This window comes from Eubalaena glacialis, chromosome 11 (genome assembly GCF_028564815.1).
Source record: "Eubalaena glacialis isolate mEubGla1 chromosome 11, mEubGla1.1.hap2.+ XY, whole genome shotgun sequence".
NCBI lineage: Eukaryota > Metazoa > Chordata > Mammalia > Artiodactyla > Balaenidae > Eubalaena > Eubalaena glacialis.
In genome coordinates, this window is record NC_083726.1 from 52449571 (window position 1) to 52464199 (window position 14629).

Sequence of the window (14629 nt, forward strand, 5' to 3'; positions counted from 1 at the left end):
CTTCTCTTGATAGGCAAAAATTTCATTAAGAACTTAATTAAAAAGAAATTTTAGCAACTTTGAAAGTAAATGTCTTTGGAAAACTCCTCTTCTACATGGAACAACGCAATAAAACAAGAGTTGCATCTTTGGACTCAGAGAACTTAAATAAGCAAAAACTAAAAGAATGTATTTAGCAAGTATTTTGTTCTTTTCATTCAAACATTTAGACTGAAAGAGCAATGTTTCATTTTTCTGCTGAAATGTAGGATTTCTTTGCCTGGACTAGCTTAATAACTACTTCAGGAAGGAGTCAATCCACATTATTCATGGATTTTGTAATTACAGATTTGCCAACTTGCTACAATTTATTTGTAACCCTAAAACCAATATTCAGAGCACTTTTGCAGTTATTCACCAACATGGATGGCGAAAACTTTGAGTTGCTCAATATACACATTCCCAGCTGAGGTTAAGCAAGATGATACCCTGCACCTTCTGTTTCAGCTCCGATACAATAAAAAATTGTCCTTTTTTGTGGTATAGTGTCATGTTTTTGCATATTTGTGCTTTTTGTTGGAAATTTTGCTTTTTAAAATGCCCCTCCCCCAAATGTAATGCTGTCTAACGTTCCTAAGTACAAGAAGGCTGTGAAGTGTCTTATGGAGAAAACATGTATGTTAGATAAGCTTTGTTCAGGAATAAGTTATAGTGCTTCTAGGCCTGGAGTTCAATGTTAATGAATCAATAACATATACTAAATAAGGTATCTTTAAACAGAAACACATAAAAAAACAAGACTATGTATTGATTGGTTGACAAAAATGTTGTGATCAGAGACTCACAGGAACCTAACCCTAAATTTCCTCTGGGAGCAGTGATTCAGGATTTGCTAATTCAGTGTTTGTGGTGACTTTATAGCATATGACTATGGTGAATAACAAGAATTAACTGCACATGGATTAAAAAGCTCCATAATTCTTGATTCCCCACAATCAGGACTAAGCGTTTGACAAACCATTAGTCCACACAAGAGATAATGTAGCAGCTGCTTTGATGTCAGATGGATTTGGGCTTGAAACTCTGTCTACCCATTAACTGTGTGACTTGATGCAAATCACTTTACCTTTTTAAGGCTACATTTCAAGGTTGTTAAGAGAATCCAATGGGATGTTTTGCACAGAGCCCAGCACAGTTAGCATATGGTAAGCCCCTCATACATTGTTACTGTCAATTGTTCCACTTTCTCTCTCAAGTAATTCAATCACCATTTTAATGGCTTATGAAATTATAAAGATGAAAATGACTTTCTGTGGACAGTATTCTTCACTCTGCAGAGGGGCTCATAACAGCCTACTTACATAGAATTGCAAGTTAAGAGCCAGATAGGAGGCTGGAAAACCAAGTTCCAAATGATCTGCTTATGGTTTTGACCTATTTCCAGGCAATTTTCTGTCCAAAATGTGATCTTATAGTTACCATGTGCCAGGCACTATCCTAAACTCTACATACCTTCAGCTCATTTAAATATAGGCAGCAACAAAATGGTCCCGCAGTCAACACACAATCACAAGCTGAGAGTCCTGAAAATTGTTCAATCTGTCCTTCAGTTCAAATTTAAACATTATCTCCCCAATCCATCCAGAGTTCACAGTGTTGGAGACTTAGGAGGGATTCCTCCGGATTATTCAACTTACCTGTGTGCTCATTCCTTTAAGCGGGGAGCATTAGTCCTGGGCTCTAGGAAAACACCATCTAGCTGTGTCTTTGAATATTAGAAAGGAATCCTCTCTGAGACCTGGTCTCTCAGATGGCCTCAGGCATGACCACGGACAGTCACGCCCAGACAAGTCCAAATCCACTGTTGGGTGGAAAGGTAGAAATGGACTTCAGTTCTGCTGAGGAAGGGGAGAAGGGGCAGAAACACTTATGTGTTTTGGCCTTAAAGGGAAGCATCTACAAATTAATCACACCTTTTTCACTGAGAAAATTAGTCTCCAGTTAGCATTTCTCCTTTCCCTCTTTATTCTAAAAGAATGGATGAGTCCTTCTCAGCCTTGAGTGATATTTCCAAAGCGCTGCCTCTCTCATCTTACCTTCAGTGTGGGGAGTTGCCAGGAAAGGGTAGGAAAACCCATTCCACCTTACTTGCTTTTCAGAAAGTTGCCATATCTTCATTTTTTAAAACCTTGCTTTCTTCTCCCTTGCCTGGTATTACAATGAAGTCTTGCCTCTTATTTGAAGAGAAAAGAGTGAGATTAAGTAGACCCTGAAAATAAGGAGAAATAGCACTTACAATCCCAGAATCTCTACTGATTGAACACTGCTGGGGCTATTAATCATGAGGGCTTATTTTCCAAAAAAACATCAGAGCACATCTGGAAATTAAATAAAAATAATAAGAGGGTTCAAATCAACTGACATTTTCCAGAGATTTCCTCAAGACAATAAGATGCTGCCCACAGAGGCACACAGAAACTTTGATTCTGCTCTGCCTGAACAAGGCTTTAAAAAAAAAAGTATCAAAATTCACCCCCAATAGTTTGGTTTTCATTAACTGCCCTCTCTTGAGGGGCTCCACGTAGAGAACTGGAATCTGTTTTTGTCCAAACTGAGTGAATGGGTGGCTGTTTCTAAGTGGTCTTTTTGACACTGCATAATTCGGACAGCACGAGTTACTCTGAGCCCTGAAGAAGGAGGCTATTTGCTGTGGGAGGCAAGGCTGTGGGGAACACATCTCTCCTGAGAAATACTCTGATTAGGTGACTCTCTCCAAAGAGCCAAGGTCAAAATTAACTCTGGATTTGGCTTCCCCATGACAAGAGGGAGGCATTCATTTGGAGAAGATCTTCTTTGTTAGCAAGATGGTCCGTTAGACAGTGCAAAGAAGAGAAAGGAAGTGACTTCAACCTTTTCCTTATCTATGAAATGCAATGATTACTCCCTGTGGTTTGGTACAGCCAGCTTGTCAGGAATCATGGAGTTGGGCCAATTGGAGGCAAGTGTAGGGAAAGAGCCAAATCTGGTCTTTGCAGCCCCCTCCCCTCCCCTCCTCTTCCTTGCTGTCTCTCTCCATTCTCCTGTCCCTTCAGGTACCCTGGAACCTCTCACAAGTTGCCAAATGCTCTGGGTCCCCAAACTCGCTTTGAGTACTCTAATCTGAGTGTTATGAGTTGAATGGTGTCCCCCCCCACACACATTCATGTGATGAAATCCTAACACCCAGTACCTCAGAATATGACCATATTTTGGAGACAGGGTCTTTATAGAGGTAATCAAGTTAAAATGAGGTCATTAGGGTGACAAAATCCAATATGACTAGTGTTCTTATAAAAGGGGGAAATTTGAAGACAGATCTGTATAGAGAGAGAACATCATGTAAACATGAAGACAGTTGTCAACAAGCCAAGGAGAGAAGCCTAGAACACATCTCTGCCTCACATCCCTCAGAAGGAACCAAACCTGCTGACACCTTGGTTCAAACTTCCAGCCTCTGGAACTGTAAGACAATGCATTTCTGTTGTTTAAGCCACTCATTTTGTAGTACTTTGTTATGGCAGCCCTGGCAAGCTAATATACTGGACTGCACAGTTCCACTTGCTGTAGTACATTTGGTTCCCAAAGTGTGAGCCTCCAACCTGAAGGAGCCTTGCAGCTCTCGTCAGAAGCTCTAAGATTTATACAGTCATTTTGTTCTTAATTTAAAGCCAAGTAAATATGCTGTGTGAATAACACATGTAGATTGCCCAGTGATTGTCCTTTGTATTCCTTTCTAGATTTAACTCTTATCACTTTCTCTCTCTCCTCACTCTATTCTAGTTGGACTGATCTGCTCATTTCCTGGAGGGAAACCTGTTCTCTCACCTCAGAACCTTTGCACATGCTGTTCTCTTTTCCTTAAAATACCCCACGTATGCCAAGTTCTGGCCACCTGCCACTAATACATTAGTCTTGGCTGAGTTGCCACCTCTTTGGGGAAGTCTTCCCTGACCTTTGCCAAAACTGGGTTAGATGCCTTCTTATGTGACCCTGTAGCACCACGTGCTCACATCTCTTCTATCAGTAAACAGAGTCTTCGATGATCACCTCTTGACTTGGTCACCTAGCCCATGAGACTGTGGGAGGAGCTACTTCATGTTCGATTTCATATTCACAGCCTCAGACTCAGTGGGTATCACAAAACTCATTTTTATATATTATAATCATGCATCAAAATGTTTTGTTTTTGTGAATTTTCTTAATAGATATGAAACTATGATATTGGGAAAACTCACTTTTTTTTTTTACATTTAAAAGTGCTCCTCATCCTCAGTTTGGAAACTATTGCTCTAATCCAGACATCCCACAACAGCAGCCCTAGGGCCTAATCCAGCCAGCAGATGGGATGGTTTGGCCAGCCCAGTGCTCCAAATGTCTCTGGACGTGGACACCCTTCCTTGGGGCTGCAGGCACCACAAACACCCCATTTCCACTGTCTGGCATTCACTGCTTTCCTCGTTAGTGTTATTTCTCTGCCCCCTGAGGCACTGGTTCCTAGAAAACATTGCCCCCAGATTCTTCATCAAAATTTACTCTTCTGATATCCCCCTTCCTCAAATGTATTATCTAAGCCAAAACAAAGATCTAATAGGTTGTCTCCCTCTGGGAAAATCTGTTTATCCAGAACCAGTGAGGGAGATTATTTGGGGCGAATGTGGGCAGGGAATTTTTTTCTTTTTGGAGCAGAGAAAGGTTTATTGCAGGACAATGCAAGGAGAACAGGTGGCTCACGTTCCAACCCTGAACTCCCCAAAGGGTTTCAGCAAAGTATTTAAAAATTTTTTAAATCTTAAATTGGAGTATAGTTGATTAACAATGTGTTATTTTCAGGTGTACAGCAAAGTGATTCAGTTATACATATACATGTATCTATTCTGTTTCAAATTCTTTTCCCATTTAGGTGATTACAGAATACTGAGCAGAGTTCCCTGTGCTATACAGTAGGTCCTTGTTGGTTATCTATTTTAAATAGTAGTGTGCACATGTCAATCCCAAACTCCCAATCTATCCCCCTCCCAAGCAAAGCATTTCTTTTTTTAACATCTTTATTGGAGTATAATTGCTTTACAATGGTGTGTTAGTTTCTGCTTTATAACAAAGTGAATCAGCTGTACATATACATATATCCCCTTATCTCCTCCCTCTTGCATCTCCCTCCCACCCTCCCTATCCCAACTCTCTAGGTGGTCACAAAGCACCGAGCTGATCTCCCTGTGCTATGCGGCTGCTTCCCACTAGCTATCTATTTTACATTTGGTAGTGTATATATGTCAGTGCTAATCTCTTAATTCGTCCCAGTTTACCCTTCCACCTCCCCGTGTCCTCAAGTCCATTCTCTACGTGGGCAGGGGATTTTTTTCCCGTAATCCTTCAAAGCAAAACACTCAAAGGAAGGTTGACGGCTATTCCCTGAGAGTTTCACCTTGTCTTGTAGAAAGTATACAAGGCCTAGAAACAAATTAATTTTGATCAGCCTTGGTTTTCCTTTCTGGACTCTGCCAAAGACACTAACGAGCAGAGAAACAGCCAAATCAGGGGAAAGTTTGGAGGTGGATGGAGTGGAAAGGGCCGCGTAATCCCTAGTCAGAATTGTGGCTCTGTAGGAAACAGAATATTAAATCACTGAAAGTGAGGTATAAAATGTTGTTTTATGAATTCTCTTATCTCTTTAAACAACTTCAGAAAGGGGAAATGGTAGTTTCATCTTAGAATATATCTAGATTGCTCTGGGTTCATGCTATGGTAGGTTTTAAATCAAAGAGAATTGCTTAGTATATTTGTTTTGGAGACTCTCCAAAAAAAAAAAAAGAAGAAGAAGAAGAAGAAGAATAAAGAAAGAAATGTGCTATGTAGCTCAGGCTGACAACCAGGACATGATAATGCAGAGTCCTTCCAACTGGAGGTAAAGTCCCCACAAAAAAGAGTCTGTCTGCTTGTGGCCCAGTTCTTCCTAGAGTTCCCACCCACCACCCCAACTCTCTTTTATATAAACTTCCCAGAGGGACACCTTTGGTGTCCTGGGAAAGCCCCATTCGTCTGCCAAATGCAGCTTCTCTTCTGATCCCTCTTATGTTACTGTGTTCAAGGCTGACACATTTCTGTTCATAGTTACCATTTCTTTCCTCCCCTTTTGCCAGTTTTTAGTCCAATATGCCAATTGTCCTGTACTTGCATGACTTCAGACCTTAAACATTTTCACCAACAGTGGAGAATTCTGTAGAGCACTTTCTGAAAAACGCAGTCTATAATCTCCTCCCTTCCCCCAGCCAGCTCACTGGGGCAAATTTCCTCAAAGAATTCCAACAAATTAGTTCAGCACGACTCCCCTTCCTGAAATGATGTTAGCTGTCTTTAATCAAGCTTGCTATTCCAACTGTTCCTGATTTGATACCTTCAAGTAGTTACAGAGTCCTTCTCTCTAACTGAAGTTAAACTGACAGGCTTATCTTCTTATTCCCGGCATACCCACAAATACTGATAATATTTCAGGGAGCGGGTGAGGGTGATGAAGAGGAAAAGGATTCATTAAATCTTTTAACTTATCCTACTTTTTTCATAGACAGACTTTTTTTTTTTTTTTTTTTTGGTAAGTCCCAAAATAAGTGTTCAAAATCAGAATCCCAGAGAGAGGCATCTCAAAATCAGTCCTGGTGCTTTAAAAATGCTAGTAGTCCCTTTACACGTTTGAACAAATGTTTAAAGTAAGGCCACCTTAATTATCTGGTGCCAATGGAATGAATTTCCTACACTAATCACGGCTGGTATTTACTTGGTGTTTGTTTGTAGTGCCAAATCTCAACTTCTGAAGTCAAGAGGTTAAGTTATAAATACCCGCTATTAGATAGCTGTAAAATATTTGCCTGAAGGCTTTGATAGCTTAAAGCTTTCCATTATAGGTATATACAGACATGTATATTCTTGTAGCTATGTATATTTTAAGATACATATGTATCTCCACAACACCTCATGTGTGGTCATGAAATCCATCACATAAACTTCTGCATTTTCCAAACCCTGGGATACAATTTCAAGCCATATATAAACTGACTTTATACTGCCCATATGCACTGCACTGGGCCCTACCACGCAGATGGCATCATCATTTCCACAGTCTGATTCACAGTCCAAACCCAGGAGAGGGTCTCAAGGAAAAGACGTTTTAGGACCAGGTTTCCAACTTGAAACTCTCCATGGGAATTTCCAGAATAACTCTGATACATCAAGGGGGAAAAAAAAAAGTGAAGAAGGACTGAAAACCAGAACCAAAACCAAACAAAAGGAGAAGCATTAAAAAGTTATGTGATGAAGTGGGATGCTATAAAGTTTTTATTATGACTTGTTTGGAAAGAGCTTGCTTAACAAATGCAGTCATCCTCTATTCAAATGCAAAGCAATAAAACATTTTATAGTCCACTATTATACGCCATAATGCATATGGAATGGTTAAGCCCAATCAGATCTTAGAAAAGAACATTTCGTTTGCTCTTCTAGGAAAGTTTGCCCTTTAAAAGAGAGGGAAAAAAAAAGTGAAGGAAGAAAGAAACTTCTACAGTGTTATGGGGATGGAGAATTATCTGGAAATTATACAACTGAGGAATGGATGCAAAAAGGGGAGCTATCTCTGTACCTGGAAAAGAGAAAACTAGTGGCGGAAATGAGAGCTGTCTTCACATATTTTCAGGGCAATTTTGTAGAAGAGTTATTAATTTTAGAGTTATGATGTGAAGTTATACAGGACAAAACTAGATCCAATTGGTAAACATTGGGGTGAAGGGAGGGGGGTAGATTTGACTCAATACAGAATCTTCTGACATGATAGCTTCTCACAAAGGGATGATCTGCCTTGGGAACCATTGAGTTCCCCATGTATAGAAGCAGAGGCTCATTTAGCATCTAATAGGGATGTTATACAGGTAGGAGGCTGTCCTGCGGCAGGTGGACTCTGGATGAGTTGACCTATATGGTACCTCCCATATCTAGATGTCTGTGATTCTAAGATTTGCATAAAATTCCAAATGGGCATTTGGAGACATTTCATATCCCCCGTAAATCTGAGCATGCATCTGAATAGGATTTTCATGAGAAAAATTTAGAAAGTATAAATTTGTTCTCATTGTTTAGTGTTCCCTATGAAAAAGGGGGTTTCTTTTTTAAAGTAGGAAATGTCAGAAATAAAGTCTTTTTTGATCTCAGGTTTGGAGCACGGAGTTTTTCTATTGTTCATTCATAACCCTTTTGTCAAATGTCTTCAAGTTGGGAACCACAATATGTTGAAAGGCTGTAGGGAAATTCCAAAAGGTTTAAAGAAATCAGAGCTGTCAAATTCTGAACAGAAATTTGTGGTAAAGTATATTAGTTCTTTTCCTTCCACATTATCACCCGATTCCTGTTTTTTTTTCCAAATCACACATCTGCCAAAGGCCCCCTTTCCTTTTGACTCCCCCTCCTTCATTTTCACCTCCTGTGTCCTCTTAGGTCCTGTTCTTGCCTCTCGTAGCATATTTTTTTTCTGAGGTAAAACAAAGGAAACCTATTCCTATTGCTCTCTCCTTAACAGGAGAAACCAGACGGGCTCTCTGAAGGGGTAGGAAATAAGAAAGTTGGAGAACTGCTGAGCTAGTCTCATTACCTCACTCCTTGTTTATCCTCAAACTTGCCAAAAATTGCCCAGGAACAGACTTCCTGCTCCATCATTTAAAATGACTCTCTCTCTCTCTCCTACTTTCTTGCCAAACTTACTTCATGATACAAGAGACTCTGAGACGGAAGAGGGCAAGGTAATAATAAGCCCAGGATGAATTCTATCCTTGTTAAGTACCTTTCATTCCTCAGAATCCCCAAAGGCCTGACAATCTATATTTCATGCCCTTCTACCTCACCACAGAAAGTTGGACTCTATGCTGTGAAGGGAATACACAATAAAAGCAGAGGTAAACTCTCTTCAAGTCCGATCATTACTTCCATTATGCATTAGCATTTCTATGACACCCTATATTGGTCAATGTTATATTACTCAGTCTAGACAGGAGGGTAAGGGGTCTTCCTGTAAATTGTATTTCCACACATTTTCCTTCTCTTTACTTGCCTTCCTTCTCGGGTTCCCTTTCTGGGTACTATATTTTCCCTCTCACATGGAATTCTTCTATTTAAATCCATCAAAATTCATTTCAGGAAGTTTATGAGGAAAGCATCTACCTCACAAAGCACAAAGCAAGAGGCAGAGAGTGAAAGTTTTCTTTTTAAGTTTTTCATTAAATAGAAACATATTATGAAATAAAATATTAAATGTGAATAGCACATGACTGTACCTTAAAGGAAAAGATATCTATCTCATTCACCAAGCAGGGGAAAGAGGGGTGTCTTAACCACACTAGTCTACCACTAGCCATGAAAACATTAAAATAGCTGATCCATAAAGTGTGTGCTTAGTAGGTATCACCTGTTTTATATTTACTATCTCATTTATTTCCCACAACAACCTTATGAGATGACACCATATTATTTTCATCGTGAAAGAGAAAAATGAAGCTTAGAGAGATTAAGCAAGACACGTGCAAGGTCATGCCGATTCTTTAAGGAATTTGGACCCACGTATTTCTGACTTCAAAATCTTTCCTTTGAACCACCATTTTCCATCCTGCCTCAGGCATTTCTTCCTGGACAAACGTGAAGAAAGAGACCATTTTCATTTTGACTGGATCTTCCTAACTGCTTCCATCTTGACTTAGGGTTAATGCAGTCTTTCTTTCGTTGTGACTTTGGGGTGAACCCTCAAGCACTTGGAGTTCTCCATTATTGAGTAACTCCTGGCCAGCGGAATCTTCATTCAGATATTCTTCCATTTTCACTGTTCTTTCCCGTTCATCCCTCTCTCAAGAATCTATGCTTGAACTTGGGGGGCGGGGTGGGCAGAGTGCAGTGCAAGCCTTTGCTTCTCACTGAAAAGGCAGCTGTCCACTGAGTTCACACAGTAACTTGAGTAGGTGTGTTACTTAATACGCCACAAGAAAATGCCCACCCCGAGAGTCTACAATTGTGGATTTAACAGGCCTCCTGCTGCTGCTCGGCTGCCTTCCAGAGGCCGGCCGAATTGCTTCCTCTGCAAGCAGGACCTTCTGCCAGAGACTCTGGGGGACTGTGGTTGTTGATCTGTGGTGAGAGGTGACAGGTGGTCACTCTGCAATCGTGGGATGTTAAAATTGATATTAAAATATTTTTTCCAAAGGGTGAATGGAGACTGGGTAAAGAAAGAAAGGCTGTTTGATACTGCGCCCTAATGTTTCTGTGCCTTTGGAGAAGGTGTGCTGGCTCCCAACCAGCTTTCCACACTCAGAGACCTAAATCCTCAGAAGACTCTTTCCGGGAAGATCTTGGCATGAGGATAGAGTGGGTATGCCCGAGCCGGGCCTTCACAGAGGTTTGTTTAACTGAGACCCCTCACCCAACCATACCTCCTCACCAGCGTCAAGGAGGGGGCTCCATGTAGAGCATAACTACTACTTTATAGAGGCTGTTGTCCCCCCCTCCTTTTTTTTCTCAAGAATACTGAGGAACTACTACAGATGGTCTAAGACATGACAATTCCAGAGGTGACAGGCCTTCTTATTTGACCTATGGCATAGCAAACTTCATTGAAGGACAGGACCAGGAGCTTTCTACAACTCACCGAATGAATTTGTCACCGTAGTGGAACAGTGGAAGGCAGGAAGTACTCGTTTTGTGAACTTGAAGAAACCAAACTGCCTTTGGATAAAAGTCATCTCCTTCTGGAGACAGTAGATGGGTCATTTCTAAAACACTGTTTTTTGGAAAAAATGTGAGAGATGTTTTCATAGTTCAGCTGAAACGTATCATGTGTTTTATATCAATGGTTCTGCTTTTGTTCTTTATTCGGGTTTCTGTTGTTTAAACCTTCATGGAAATAGCTGCTTCTTAGGCATGTGCTGTATTGCTTTCTTCCTGTTGTGATGTATCAGGGTATTCCTGGGAGACTGCAACTGTTCCTGAGACCAGGAATTCCGTGTGTAGATTCCTTTCTCAAAGAGTTTCTTTGGGACGGAAGCCAGGCTCGACCCTCTGAATTTGGAGTTGGCAGTTGTTAGCACTACTCTGTCACAGTGGACATTTGTCATTCTTTTTTGGTTGCCCAGAAAGTATCTGAACTCCTTACCCATATTTGCAAACTTCTCTGCCTTGGGATTCTTGGTGGAAGGCCAGGTTATTAAGCAGCAGAGAAGTTGAAAATGCTGTATATTCATTGTTTTTCAAATTTCTCTACAGTGGGGGCCCAAACATGTGACCCAGGCTCCCGCAATCAGATGCATCCATCGCAGACTTAGAATCTGGAATTTGTGATACAAGGAGCTTGGATGGTGAGGAAGACTCTGGCCGTGGTGGTAGCTACAGGGTAATCAAGGCCCTGGGCCAGCGGAGGTGGTAATGCCAGAGGCAGTGTCCAGCTCTCAGAGCTGGCAGCCTAAGATGTGCCAGCTGCAGGGCCTCGGGGTCCCTGTGACATCCTCCCCAGAGCAGTTCCACAGTTGGATTCTGGGCACTGTTCCTGGTAGTAGAGCTGAGAATCAGGCTAAGCTATCTGGCAAATCCATGAGCTACTCAAAAGCCTCTTAATAAATTCTTCTCCTAGAATGGCTTTCTGACTGCTGCTTACAACTAAAACTCCTGACTTAAAACAGTAGAAATAAATTTAGAATAGCTAAAAGTTCCAATTTCTTAAAATAACAGAAAAATCATCTCAAAGCATAAAACTGTACACCAGTGCAGTTCAGAACCCACTGAACTCTATAAGGGGTGCGTTATGAATACAAATACACGTTTACATATCTGTACAGAGACATAAGCATGTATATGTGTGTAGGCACGTGTGTGCGTGCGTGTGTGTGTGCGTCTGTGTGTATACATCCAAGACACACAATTCAATGTGTCACATTTAGGACTGGAAGCCAGTGGCATCCAATGCCAAACTTTAAATTCCCTTCTGAAGTTGTAAGGCCACCCTCCTGCTCCCCAGTCGATTGCTTGCTTTCTGTTCACTTCCTCTATTGAAAGAATGTATTTTATTTTTATCAAGCAGAACAGCATTCTCCTCCTTTTCCAACCAATTTCAGCTGTGTTAATCACTAACACAAAATGAACTAAGACCAGCCAGCACCAGCTGCAGGGTGGCATTCATTGTGAAGCAGAAACGCCGAGCTTAAGTGAAATGCGAAGTTGTTAAAAGGGGAGTGTGTACCGTATACCCTCGGGGCCGTATGCTGTGCTTCTTAAGGAAGTCTGGGGCTCCGAAATCCTGGTTCACAAAGCACACACTTTTTTTTTTTTGCAACAAGAAATCCAATAATGCAGAGGAAACTGAAGCAAACTTCCCTGGAATCTCCACTGAACTAGCATTTTCCAAAGCTCCTAGCCAGAACATGGGAATGTTTTCAAAGCTTGTTCCCCTCTGTAGGTTATATCATTGAATCCTTGCAATGCCTGTGGGGACTAAACCAAGGCGGGTACATCTCTGTCTTACAGACATGAAACCAAGGGCCAGGGTCACCCAGATTGTTAATGGCAGAGCCAATACTAGAATCATGAGCTTCTGGCTCCTAGCTCATTTTTCTCTACCATGACATTTCTTAACGTTTCAGCGTCGGTTTTCTGGTTTCCTGCTTTTGGGTAGAGATACACACATGCACACACACATACACATGCATGCATGTGTGTATGCATATATATCTCTATTCATCTATATATTTGTATATACATATATTTTAGTATGTATTTTTATATATTTGTTAAACTATTTAAATATACAAAATATATAAAATACTATATAATAAAATGACTTCCAGTCAAGGGAAAATATCAGGAAATTGCTTACGTGTTTCTCTTCCAAAAATAGTGAGTGACTAACCTTTTTATGAGCCAACCATGAGCTGGGGGCTCATCTTTGACATCTGCCTTCCTCCATAATGACTGTTCTTGCTCCTTTTCCCCAAGGTAACTCCTATCCACCCTCCACTGTCCAGCATAAATAGCCCTTCTTCTGGGAAGCCTCATCGATTAGGTGGAGGTCCTTTTATTATATGCGCTCCTAGTCTTGTATTCCTTTCTCACATCATTGTCATTCATTACATATGAGTTAATGTGTCTACTTCTTTAATACCTATTTTTGTTTACTATTCTATCCCCAGAACCTAGCCCAGTGCCTGGCACGGAGTGGACACTCAATCATCTTTCCAGAAGGATGACACAAGAGCAGAGCAAGAGGCATTAATCAACAGCAGGTGGGTCTCCTCATTCCGGACAGTGTGGTAGATAAGCCGGGATCTGCAGTCACGATACTTGTGTTTGAAGCCTGGCTCTGCAACCTCCTAGCTGTGTGACTAAACAAGTCGCTGGGACTCTGCCCCTGAGTGGCCTCACCAACATTTTGTTGACCATACAGTTGCCTGTCTCACAGAGCTGCTTGAGAATTAATTGAGTTTATATCAGGAAAGTATTCAAGACACTGCCTGGTACATAACTGCTTAATAAATATTGGCAGTACTTATTTTTTATAACAAGGTGAGAAGAATGAGTGTGAATAAAAACAGGTTTACAGGTTCAGTGGTGGGAAATTGAAGAAGATCCTGTATGAAGACTTCTATTTTCTGGGCAAGTGAGAAAATGAAAAGAAGAGAAAGTTTTGAGTGTCAGAGATCAGAGGAAAGTGCTACAAACTAAACTGCTGCACAGAAACCCTGCCTGCATCCGTCCCATCGTGGAGCCTGCCTCTCCCCACTCTCCCAGGTCTTCTATGTGGGCAGGCAAAGCCAGCTTGCCTCCCCACAGGGGGAACAATCAGAGTCATTTTGCTAATTCTACTTCAGGAATGGAAAACTCAAAAGTCCAACACATCGAGGACCCCAGAGCACCCACGCAGTCAGCAATACCAAGGCCTGAGAATTTCATGTGAATGTGGAATGCACCAAATATACAATTAGGAAAAAGCTTTTGCATTCTGGAAGAATCTGGCCCCTTTGCAGTAGTCCTTAGTTCCTTGAAGTTCTGAGATTTTATTGTATCCTTAGGGTGATCAACTCTGTTTCCTTAATGTGTGCAACTGCAGACATCCGTTCATTGGGGCAGACGAGCTAACCTGTCACTGCGTGATGGATGTTTTCCTATTGCTCTGCTGAAGAGCATTAAGTTAAGCCTTCACTGCAGCTCCACAGATAGTTGAGACAACAGATGGCCTTTTTTTGCAATTCTAAGGAACTGCTGCCATAGGAGGTTCAGAAGAGTGGCTTCTATATGCTGATGGCTTAAAATAGACTTGGCAAATAAAGAACTGTTATCATTATGTATGCCAGTGAGTACAGTGGCCGATGAAGGTGGGGTTGGAGGTAAGGAGGGAAAACTTGGCCTAATTGTCTTCCTGACCTTGCAGGATGCAGTAAATTTAGGCTACAGGGTGGATGGAGGGAGCCAGAGGAGTTTTGAAGAAGTCAAGTTCTACCTGTAATACTTGCAGATGTTGAATATCTTTTCTGAGGACACAAATGTCATCTTAAGCACAAATAGAAGACTGACAATGCAAATCCATTTTCAAGAATGATTGGTATGC

General features: G+C 41.2%; 1 long non-coding RNA gene across 1 annotated transcript in view; it reads left to right on the top strand.

The window, feature by feature from the left end:
* Window positions 1-13284, top strand: part of LOC133100947 (uncharacterized) — a 160201-nt gene extending 146917 nt beyond the window's left edge. The window contains exon 4 of the long non-coding RNA XR_009702562.1: window positions 13215-13284. This is a non-coding gene — a long non-coding RNA (uncharacterized LOC133100947). The remainder of the gene's footprint in view (window positions 1-13214) is intronic.
* Window positions 13285-14629: the final 1345 nt, after the last annotated feature.